The sequence below is a fragment of the Canis lupus genome, chromosome 7 (genome assembly GCF_011100685.1).
Source record: "Canis lupus familiaris isolate Mischka breed German Shepherd chromosome 7, alternate assembly UU_Cfam_GSD_1.0, whole genome shotgun sequence".
Taxonomy (NCBI): Eukaryota; Metazoa; Chordata; class Mammalia; order Carnivora; family Canidae; genus Canis; species Canis lupus.
This window is the reverse complement of record NC_049228.1, coordinates 64,157,059-64,169,272: the sequence shown is the minus strand read 5'-3', so window position 1 is coordinate 64,169,272 and position 12,214 is coordinate 64,157,059. Positions and strand designations below refer to the sequence as shown.

The following is a 12,214-nucleotide window of genomic DNA, read 5'->3' as shown; positions in this document are numbered from 1 at the left end:
GAGACACAGAGAGAAAGAGAGAGGCAGAGACACAGGCAGAGGGAGAAGTAGGCTCCATGCAGGGAACCTGACGTGGGACTTCGATCCTGGGTCTCCAGAATCATTCCCTGGGCTGAAGGCGGCGCTAAACCCCTAAGCCACCCAGTCTGCCTGCAAACATGTTTCAAAGAATATGTCTGAAAAAAATATTCACTCTGATGCTACTGAAAACCATGTAGAATATTAAACAGATACATATACTGCATTTGTGTGTTTGCCAACACACATAAACCAAAACACAGAAAAATCCCACCAGTGGTTTGCTGGGCTCTGGTTTTCATATTTCTCTCCATGTTTAGCAGAAAATAGCTTTCTGTACATTTCTGTGCATCTTCCACATATCTCTAACTTTACAATTAGAAAAATTCCTTTAAGTATGTCTACTCAAGAATTAATGTTTGCATCAAATTTGCAAAAAATTGGCATTGCATCAAACACAAAATGTTTGAAAGGTACTCTCAAACAGTGCAGAATGCATGGCCTTCTGAGGCATCTAGTATGAAAATCCCAACTGAGATTCTGTTAAGCACACTCCTGTCTCATTATGGTTGCAAAGCTTCCACCTAAAAATAGCTTACTGTTACATAATCACTCACCACAGATTTATATATTTTATGTATCCTCGAAATAAATTTTTTTCAAGATAGGCCACAAGAGGTATAAACAATCATTTTTAAAAGCAGAGAAGTTTAATCATAATCTAAACAAATCTTATTTTGAGTTATTCAAGTCCTCTGTAGTTGAGAGGTCCGTTGATGAAAATAACTCCAGAAAGTTATACACAGAAGCAACACCTACCAAATCTAATTTTTAAGTGATTTTTTAAAAAAATTTACACAGTAAAATCCATTTTAAATGTATAGTTCAGTGAATTTTCACAAGTACACCCCCATGTAACCAGCACCACTACAAAGATAGATTATTTCTAGCCCTGCCCCCAATTCTCCTGGGCTCCTTTGTAGTCACTCTCCCGTTCTCCAACCAACCCCCCCCCCCCCCCCCCCCCCCCCCCCCCCCCCGCCTCAGCAACCACTGCTCTGATTTCCAGAGCCATGCTTTAGGTTTGTCTGTTCTTGATTTCAAATAAATGGAATCATGTATGATGCATTCTTTTGTATCTGGCTTCTCTCACTAAGTACAATGTTTTTCAGAACCACTCATGTTGTTGCAAGTATAAGCAGCTCTCCTGCTGTTGCTGCTGACCATTTCACTATACAGCTACACCTTGACATCCAACTCTATTTTTTCTAATGCCTTCAGCTTGGTCTCTGGAAACATCTATGTATGTGGAACATTAAGTTCAGGAAGATGATAACCTGATTTTTACAGAATTTTGATGTTTTATTGTTTTAACAAGTGCTTTCATAGTTCTCAACCTAGGGCAAAAACAAACACTAAAATACGCTAGAATCACAGTTCAGTGGATTGTAACTCCATCTGAAAAAAAAACATTTAAAATATCTTAAAGCAGTGCTTCCTAAGTTTTCAAGTCATGGCACAAAGAGAAAACCATCTTTGGAGGGCCCTCGGAAGAGATCAAGCAGCGGGTTTGGGAGTCTGGCCATTCTAAGTTGGAAAGATAATTTATCTTAAGCTCTCTACTCAGGAAGCTCTGTTAAGATTTAGTTAAAGAACAAATATTCTTGTTTTAAAAATCTGTATTCGAGTTTACAGAAGATAAAAATCTTTTGAGCACATAAAATTACATGTAAAATAAAATATTGATGAAGCAAACAAAATGAGGTGAAAATCTCCAAAGTCCTAAAATAATGAATGTGGCTTATTTTCCCTTCAAAAGGAACACTTAAAATTTTTTGTTTTGGGGGGCGCCTGGGTAGCTCAGTGAGTTAAGTGTCAGCCTTCTACTCAGGTCATGATCCCAGGGTCCTGGGATCCAGCCCCACAACAATCAATGGGGCTCCCTGCTCAGCAGGAGTCTGCTGCTCCCTCTTCCTCTGCCCCTCCCCTGACTTGTGCTTGTGCTCTAATACATAAAGAGGAGTTCTGCTTTTCAAGCAACAAATATTCATCAACCACCTACACCATTACAGGCTGCAGAGGGTCACCAATGAACAAAATAGACTAAAAATCCCTGTGCTCAAAGAACTTACAGTCTACTGGGGGGAAACCAATAAGTAAAAATGTTTAGTGTGTTTAGTGTGGCAGAAAATACTGAAAGCAAAAATGAAGTTGGGAAGGGAAGGAAAGGCCTGGGAGACAGGATGACCAGAGAACTCATGATCAGGTTCCAACTGAGTTAAAGGCTTAAAAAGTAAGGGAAAAAAATCAAGCAAGGACCTGGGAGAAACATGTTCCAGGAAAAGGAACAGTGAATGTTTTGAGGCAGGAACAGGCTCTTAAGTCTGTGGAACAGAAGGGGACTGCTGTCCTCAGAACAAAGCAGATTGGTTGGATGGGAGGGGGTATATACTAAGCATAGCATAGGAGAGGCTGAGAGGTAGGCTAGCAGGGCCCTTCCCACAGGGCTCTGTAGGCTACTACTACCATAGCAATCAAGACTCTTTTCCTCCAATTGGATGGAAAGCCAACTGAGAGGTACCACGTTCTGCACTCAAACTTCATGTGGAACACTAACTTTGTTTCGGGATGATGCACTTTTAGAAAAAAACAGAGATCATTGAAGAATAAGAAAAGGAAGGATCTGGAAAGCCTGACAGTTAAAAGAACTTGGAGACGCTTGGCCTGGGAGAAAAAGAATTTACTGGTTGATCCAACTAGCTGAAGTATTGTCACAGGAGACAGAACATGTTTTTGTGGTACTGCAGAATGCAGACATGAATTAAAAGAAAAATGGAATAAGCTTCACCTTAACGTAAGGTTTAACCTTCCTACAGTGGAATGGGTGGTCGTAAGAGAAAATTCATGTATAATAGTAGTAGTATCAGCAGGAAGTGCAGGAGCTGGTATCTAGCTGTGTTTATGCCAAATGTTACGATAAATACTTAGCATACTAGCTCATACAATCCTCCCACAATCCTATGAGGTAGGTGCTGTAAACAATGATGAAACTCAAGCTTCTTGAGATTACATGATCCGCCTAGGATCACATAACTTAAGTGACAGAGCTGGTATTCAAACCAGGTCTGTGTGACTCAGACACGAAGCTTGTAAGTACTGGAGTACACTGCCTGTATATCCATTGATGACAGCGTTCATAAGCATGTAAAATGACGGTCTAGCTAGGCAGGAAGCTAAACAGAGGATTCTTGCAAATGGAAGAAAATTCAATGACCCTCTAAGATCCTTTTGATAACTTTGTGGTTATATTTTCCCCAATTTTCTATCTTATTTTTAAAATTTTCCATTGACTTCAAGGTTTATAGAAATTTTATACTCAATATGGCTAAAGATCAAATAATAATTTCCTTACAGAATACGTTAAATTCTCTGTTCAATTCTAATGCTCAGGTTAATCATTTTCTGCTTTTGATATATTACTTTATTAGTTCCCATGGACAGGTGAAGGTAGGCTTGACCTAAGTATATCAATTTCTTTGTTTCATATTTTATATCTGTGGTGATTCAAATATATCTTAAGTTTTCCTATGCTGACTCTGTACAGAAGATAAAATTCTTCTCAATTAAGCAATGATCTTTCAAAATACAATGGCAAGGCAACATGTGCTATCTAAAGTACAGAAAGATAATGAAAATAAAGGTAAAATATTGATATTTAGACCTAAGCCAAGTCTTAAGTCCACAGAAACCAAGAATCATCCTTGCTTTATGCAGCTGCTTTTTTTTAACTGGAGGGATAAAGAGAGGACACCCGGGAGACTGTGTGCCCTCTACCACACTTCAACAGGGCAACTTTTCAATGGTCTTAAAAATAAAAGAAAATCATGGCTCTGCAGAGCAATTATGGAATGATGTAGGAAGAGACAGTCTGCCAACCCTGGGATTGACATTTGGATCTAAAAGTGACTAACTTTACTTATCACAAAAACTTTTTCCATACTTCTCACCCATCCAGGATGGCTACTATATCAAAACAACAAGAGAAAAACAACTGTTGGATAGGATATAGAACAATATCCTTATGCACTGTTAGTAGAAATGTAAAATGGTGTAGCCACTACAAAAACAGTACAAGTCCTCCAAAAATGAAAAAGAGAACTATATGATCCAGGAATTCCACTTCTGAGTTCATCATCACAGGAACTGAAAGTGGAGACACAAAAACGTATCTGTATACTCAACGTTCATAGCAGCATTATTCACAACAGACAAAAGGCATCAACACAAGTGCAACATGGATGCATGAACGGTTAAGGAAAATGTGTGTATACACACAACGGAGTATCATTCAACCTTAAAGAGGAAGAAAATTCTGACACCTGCCATACAATGTGGATGAACCCAAAGGCATTATGATAAGTGAGATGAAGCAGGCACAAAAGGACAGAGTAATTCCACCTATTGGAGGTTCCTAAAGTGGTCAAATTCAGGGAGACAGCTAGTAAGAATGGTGGTTGCCAAGGGCTGGGGGAAGAAGAGAATGGGGAATTGCTGTTTAATGGGTAGAGAGTTTCAGAGTAGATGAAACTAAGAGATGGAAAGAGATCTAGATGATGGTGATGGCTGCATAACACAAGGTTCCTAATGTTACTGAACTATGCATTTACAAACAGTAATGATAAATTTTATGCTCTCTGTATTTTACCACAAAAAAAAAAAAAAAAGGAAAACCCTTTTCCAAATATTGGTCTAAAATACATAGTAAGTCTGATTTGCATGAATATGAAAAAAAAAAGGGAGGGTTCAATTTAACATTTGCCATATATTTTAACTTTGGCCCCTGAAACTATTACAAAGTCATTTAATGCCAAAATGCATATATCCTCCACATAAAAGAAAACCACAGTATGGAGTACATATCTAGTTCTAACACTATATAACAACTATTTACTTAGTATTTACTACTTGCAGATAAATCCCAAAACACAATCATCACACTTGAATGGACTCTGGAGTACAACCACATTTAAGTAATTCACAAGAGAATGCTGTCATCCAGTGATTTCCAACTGGGAGGCTATATTTCTAATAGGGCAGTAGGGTAGGACCTACAAATGATGGAGCCTACCACAGATACTGCGGACAAGCCACTAATCTGGCTCTGAATTCTCTTAAGGCCAAAACAGAAAGAGAAATACAATTATGCCCTTTTAATTGTCCACAAGGAAAAAAAATGTATCAGTTCTTTAGGGAAAACAAACTCCCTCTTTGCCCTTAGCTCTAATTTCTTTTTCAGGGTAATATATAGGGGAATAAGAGTATTAAAGGGCAAAATAATAATTTCATTAAAGCTAATTTTTTTTTTTGAGATGCCCCTCAATAGAAATTGAGCGAGTAATTCCAATTTACAACTCGGCAAGGGCTAGTTTTCAGAAAATTAAGAAAATATAGCTCAGGTTATAGCATTCTGACAGTCTAATTTTAGGACAAAATACAGAATATTTGGAAAAACGGATGAATTCAGTATCTTCTAAAAATGTGACCTCTCTCAAGTAAAATTTTCAAAAAAAAAAAAGACAGCATCTCCCGCTGAGAGCCTGGAATACAGGTATTATGTGCAAAACCTGAAGACACTGCAATATACTCGGCCATTTGCTTATTTCTAAAGTTGGTATCCTTTTGTCAAATTGAGAAATTAGCTAGTAGATGGCCACGTCAGCTTTGAAACAAGGAGGACTATCTTCTTTAATGCATAAGTTTTCCTAATTCAGGTTGTGTGTGATACAGTGGGGTTGTTCCTCAATTTGGAGGCAGAATACCGGACTTAGCTCTAAGTGTAGCCCCCACTTAGCTACAAAAACGTGGGGAAGTAGCTGCCTCTCTCTTCAAGCCTTTCTCTCCTTATTTGTAAAACAAAGATGAACAGATCAATTACATCACCATTTCAAACTGTGTTTTATGAAGGTGCCTTAGCAGATAAGGTGCTTTTACTTTTGTCTTATATATAGTCTACATCTTATGTATCTGCCTTTAGGCCCCAGTGAAATCTTTGAGGATCACCAGACTAGATGCTTTACAATCTAAGACTGATTCTATGACTTTGAAATTTTCAACTAATCCATAATATAAACTACAATAACAAAAATAAATGAAAAAATTCAAAACTAAATCATTTCTCTTGCAAGTAAGATATTTCACAAGTTTAATTTTTAATTAACAACAAAATCTCCTTTGTAGAAACATTATTTTAAGTGAAGGGTGGTATCTCATATAAGCTCAAAAAGGTAGTATCATGAATGTAGCAAGTAATAAATAGGTAACAATGTTACTATAGGATTATATTTCGCCACCAGATGAAAAACCCCATCTACCAGAGAACAGACACCTCTCCTGAATCTCAACCACTGAGCACAACTTCTGTGCTTCCTCTCATTCCTATGACACCTATTGCTTCCCATCAGGGTTTCTTTGATCCAGCACCCCATGCCACAAACCACTTTTACTCTACTTCTCTGTCCCTGAATTGAGCGCAAAATCCTTTCAAGATATTTTTCTGAAAATAAAGGAAAGATTGTCTCATAAAACTAATGGCTTTATCCTTACACCACTCAAGTCTCACAGCAACTCCTGAAGTAGAGGGAAAGGGTCTGTGTTAATTCTGTGTTACAGAGGAGGAATATGAGGCCTTGGAATAAGTCACCCAGAGTCATACAGCAAGAAGAGGAGGGTCATTAATCCTGGAGTCTGTGCCTCAGGACTCCAAATAAGAGCAGATCTATAGTCTACCATCTATGCTTTCTTCCTAGGCCCTGTCCATAGTCCCCTGACATCATCATCAGTAGTTGGATAGATTATGTGAGGAGTTAACAAAGATCATATAGTAAGTAAAGGTGAACCTCTGAGCATCTTAAGAAAATCAGATACAGTTTATCTACTTTCTCACCTTTGGTGCTGGAGCCAAGGCTGTGAGGAAAAAAGCAAGGTGGAGTAAACTGATCAGATCATAGAAAAATCCTCTTAGTATGGGGGAGAACATTGGAAAGACATTGAAAAAAAGAGAGAGAAAGCAAGGGAATAATGATCATTCTCCCACCATGCAGACTGTCAAGAGTCAGAAAAGAAGTTGTGAAGGTGAAGAAAAGAGGAAGAAAGTGAGAAGCAAGTCTGGAAAGGAAACAGAAATGCCAACCAATGAAAACAAGAGTCAGGTAAGAGACAGAAAAAAAAAAAAAAATGGAAGTAGTTAAAACCCCGGCAAAAGTTTTACATGTTTTAAATATCAAAAGGGCAGTACTCTACATATGTTAGCAGTCCTCAGTCTGGAAAACTGAAGTCTAGGAATGCATTATTAAAGTCTGTAAGAAAATCAAAGTCATGGATAAAGCTGCCAGAAATATATTAACTCAATTATAAAATACTAGAATTACAAAACATACAACTTGAAATATGGAAAATAAATTTTGAAAAAATTATCCACTTCAAAGAGACAAGAGAATAATAAATGTAGAGATATTAGGGGAAAAAATAAACTGAAAGTGATAGAGGTAACTATAAAAATTAAAAAGATGAGGGGGATCCCTGGGTGGTGCAGCGGTTTAGCGCCTGCCTTTGGCCCAGGGCGCGATCCTGGAGACCCGGGATCGAATCCCACGTCGGGCTCCCAGTGCATGGAGCCTGCTTCTCCCTCTGCCTGTGTCTCTGCCTCTCTCTCTGTGACTATCATAAATAAATAAAAATTTAAAAAAAAATTAAAAAGATGAAACAAATAACAAAGCTAAAGAGAGTTCTTTGAAAAATATTCCAATAAACCAAGCCTTAAAGAGACTCATTTTAAAGAGAAATTTATTGGAAGATCCAAATAAATATTAGGAAAAAAATGGAAAACATCAGGAAAAAATATGTAATTACAGATCCAAAATAAGTTAAAAAGACAATATAAGACTACAATGAACAGCCTTATAACAATAAATTTCAAAACTTAAATGGAAAATAATTAACTTGTTAAAATTGACCCAACAAGAAACAGAAAACTAAAATAGTCCTATAACCATTAAATATTTCTAACTAATAGTTTAAAAAAATCTCAGAAAGATAACTTTACAAGAAGGAACAGATCACTTTAATTTTATATAAGCTCTTCCAGGATAAAAAGAGAATACTACAGTATTCTCCAATAAAGAATACTCCAGTATCCAGTAAAGAATACTTTACTGGCTTTATGAAGCCAGTAAAACCTGGATACTAAAGACTGATGAGAACAAAACAAAGAAATTAAAAGCCAATCTCACTCATAAATAGATGCTAAAATCCAAATAAACCAAATTGAGGTGAACGTTAAAGATAATACAATGACCAAATTAGGTTTATTCCAGGTAAACAAAGATGGCTTATCATTTAAAAAGTCTAAAAATATAATTTGAAAAAAAAAAACATAAATTTGCCACTTTAAGAAAAACCTTATGATTCTTATTAAATGCAGAAAGAATATGATAAAATGGAACCCCCTTTCATGATTTAAAAAAAAAAAAACTCAACAATATAAGAATGAAAAAGAACTTTGTTATTCTAGGAAATGGTATTTACTAAGTATCACTCTTAATAGTGAGTCGTTGGAAGTTAGAACTGTGCCTTTTTTAAAAAACAAGGATTGATTCCCACCATCTCAGCTTCTGTTCACCACTGTCCTAAAGGACCTGGCCAATACATTAGGAACATGAAAATGAGATGTAAGAATTGAAAGAAACAAACAAACAAAACTGTAGTTATTCATAGATTATGACTGTCTATAGAAACCAAATCAGTCTGTCTTCATTATTTCTACTTTTTCGCTTCCCATTTAATCTGCTGCTTATTGCCATTTAGCTTCTCCCTAGGTCATGCTTCTAGAACTCCCCTCATCAAAGACCAATAGTGAACACATCTTAGTTTGTTACCTCAAAATTTCGACCCAATTGTCCCCACTGGCCTCCACTGTTCTGGACTTTTCCTGCCTCTCCAGCTGTTGCTGCTTAGTGCTGTCCACGGGCTTTCTTTTCTCTCACGTGTCTTTTAATATCAGTATTCAATCCTTTGATTTCAAACTTTTTAAGCTGTATGTCTCCTGGGTGATATTCTTTACTGAACAAGTTCCATGTTTATGTAGGTGACCTCCAATACCAACGATCTGTAAATTTTTATTGGATGAGTAAGGCTGCCCTTATTTGGATGTCATCATGTAGGAAGGTGAACTCATCCTCCCCCTACTCCCTTTACTCCCTCCTTTAGTCACCTTCCATCCAATGATTTATCCACCGTAAGCCTGGGAGTCAGCTAGGACTCCATCTTCTCCTTCATTCCTCACTTATTCAACTATCATCAGCTCCTAGGAGGTTATCTTTGGTAGCCACCAGCTAGGTTCAGACTCTGATTATCTCTCTCTTGAATTCCTGCACCTGGTCACCCTGTTTTGAGGACTTCCTCTAATCCTTCTCATAAGGAGCAAATCTGATTAAATCTCTCCCCTGATTAAAATCTTTCACTCATTCTAACTTACCTTGGGCATTCCTCTTTAGGCATATTTGATAAAACTTTTCAAGAAAACCCTTCTATTCATCTAGCCTTGACTGGTTTAGCAAGATACCTGACGAGGTAAACACTATGTAAATACTTATTAAGGAAGTTTTTACATAAAATAATAGATATCAATCAATGGTGGAGCATTATAAAAATGTATATGGGTTATAGCCTTATTACTCAAGTTAAAATGAAAGGAAAATTATGTCTGCCTATAACTCATGCAAAATTCATCAGATAGCATAAAAATTAGGCACTGTACTAATAGGAATACAAGTCAAATACAATTGCATGCAGGTTACAGACTTGGTACCACTGTGATACAAAAAGTTATCAGGAAAAGATCCGGGGTCATACCAAGCATGACAAGGCTAAAATCACACACACACACACTCTTTTTTCATACTGCTGAAATAATTACAATCTTAAGTATTTTTGTTCAAATACTTCACAAGTTATCAAAATGAAACCTGCTTCATGCTACATAAACTTCATATTAAAAACTTTTAAAAACAGTAAGAACATTTAACTTACATCCTACCTGTTTCCAAAATTAACTTGTAGTCTATTTCCTGACTATACATACAAGCTGAAAGTTTAGGAATAAAATTATGGACCAAGTAAAAAAAAAAAAAAATCTAGATTTCTAATTTTTAAAGGAATTAAAAATTTTTATGATCCTCACAGAGCTTAAAAACATAACTATATATTTGAATACTAAGATACTAATTCATAAAAGCCTATTAAAAGAATACAGATGACAAATATAAATTGTACAAAGCTCAGAGCACATACTATTGCATAATTACTTTATCAGTTATCTTCTGTACAATATTCTAAACATGCTTGACTTTATATATTACCCTGTAGTAGTACATGCATGTGCTTTTAATATGGAAAATCTAATGAGCTTTTTAATTTTCCCTCATTTTGCAAGATGCACAAGCGAAGGAACAGAGATTATGTAGGTCACTTTCACCCTCAATGAAATTCCCTAAAATTAACTTTTAAAGAGGTTCTAAAGAGGGGAGACCAGAGTCTTGCTATCATATTCACAATGACACAAATGCCTTTAAGATCCCAGTCTAGTAAAAGTAGTACCAGGACAAAAGCTGAAATACCTCTCTGGTCATCATGTTCAGATAGAATATCTACTCAGTCAAAACCAACCTAACTACCAAAGTTATCAGCTTCTCGCTGAAATCAAACATTATTTGGACCAGCGATTAACTTCAGTGTGTCCTCAAACTGAAAAGAAAATTTACATTTAGATCCCCATATTCTAGCCTACACATTCTTCCACCAACACACATTTCAAGCATTTTTCTCTTTTGAAAAAGATTCCTAAGTTACTCCATGTCTTTAAAACAAAATGCCTTCATTCCATCTTTGAGCCTAATTGAAATTAAGAAACTTTTAATAGCTTTAATAACTCTCAAAAGCTGTACTATGCTCCTCTCTGGCATCTTTCCTTTCTTACTACCCTCTCTCCAAATCCAGAAAAAACCAGCACAACAAAAAACACAAAAACAACTAGCCACATGCTCTGAATGCTAGGGAACGTGATTCTCCACTGGTTTAGGCTACAAAGAAAGCCTATGAGTAATCAAAAATCCTAATCAAAACAAAGTTAAAAGCTCTCTCCCTCCCCACTCCTCAACCCCAGTATAATTTTCCCTTTTTCTCTTTAATCCACTCATGCGTTTCCTTGGAATTTTAGCGGCCTCACACAGCGGATGGTAAGTTCATCTCAATGTCAGCCAGGGCAGAGACATGCAAAAAATCACTAACTTGGAAGGTTATTTAGGACAATAATGTCTTTCACTGCCTTACTCCTCCCACTCCGGCCCCACTTGACCTACTACCAATATTTAGCTGGGGGGGGGGGGGGGAGCTGTCCACTGCCTTTCCCCCCAGTGGCTCTCCCTGTGGGAACCCGACACAAGTACACAGGCGGCAAGGAAGACCCTGGCCAGGCTGCGAGGGTCCCGGCTTCACGCACCCCTCCCCACTCGCCCGAGGCTGCACTCACGCGTCCAACTATTCTTGGATCTACTCACATCCCTAGATGTCGTCTGGCTGCCCTCCCCCACTTCCCCCCCCCCAGCGTCCTCTGCCGTCCCGAGGCTGACCGCGCAAAGCCCCCAGGGGGCACACGCACTCACCCACCTGGGCCGGATCTGGGGATCCCCGCCGGCGCGCTCCGCCCTGCGCTCCCTGGGCAGCTCCAGCACAAACGCGCTTGGCCTGTTCCTGTTCCTCCGCCTCCCCTCCAGCCCAGCCCGGAGGCGAGACCCAGGGCGGCACCGCAAGGTCTCCCTAAGTCACCTTTGCTCGGCCCGCCCTGGGCTCCGGCGAGGTCAAGGAGCGGGGCGGCCCAGGACTCCCGCTCTGGCCCTCAGGCCACCAGAGGTCCGTGCAGCGCCCCTCGCCGCAGAGCCAGAGCCGCCCTCCTCCAGGGCTCGCCGGGGAGAGTGCGAGCAGCAGCGCGGCGAATGGCCTGCAGCAGGCGGCTCCGCGCTGCCGCTGTCGTCGTCCAGTCCCTCCTCCCCCGGCCCCCCTCCCGCGGGCCCGCTCCGCCGAGGCGCAGGTAGGGACCTGCCCGGGACGACGGGAGCCTGCACACAGCCCCTCCGAGCGACGG

General features: G+C 38.9%; 1 protein-coding gene across 8 annotated transcripts in view; it reads right to left on the bottom strand.

Annotated features, from left to right (window-relative positions):
• Positions 1-12,214, bottom strand: part of OSBPL1A (oxysterol binding protein like 1A) — a 227,702-nt gene that overhangs the window by 102,028 nt on the left and 113,460 nt on the right. Inside the window, exon 1 of one of the 8 annotated variants that reach the window (XM_038543640.1) lies at positions 11,736-11,936. The exons of 6 other annotated variants lie outside the window; for them this stretch is intronic. The gene's annotated coding sequence lies outside the window, so the exon portion shown is untranslated. Of the gene's footprint in view, positions 1-11,735; positions 11,937-12,214 lie in introns of those variants that run through there. One more of the 8 variants, XM_038543639.1, reaches the window with a different exon arrangement.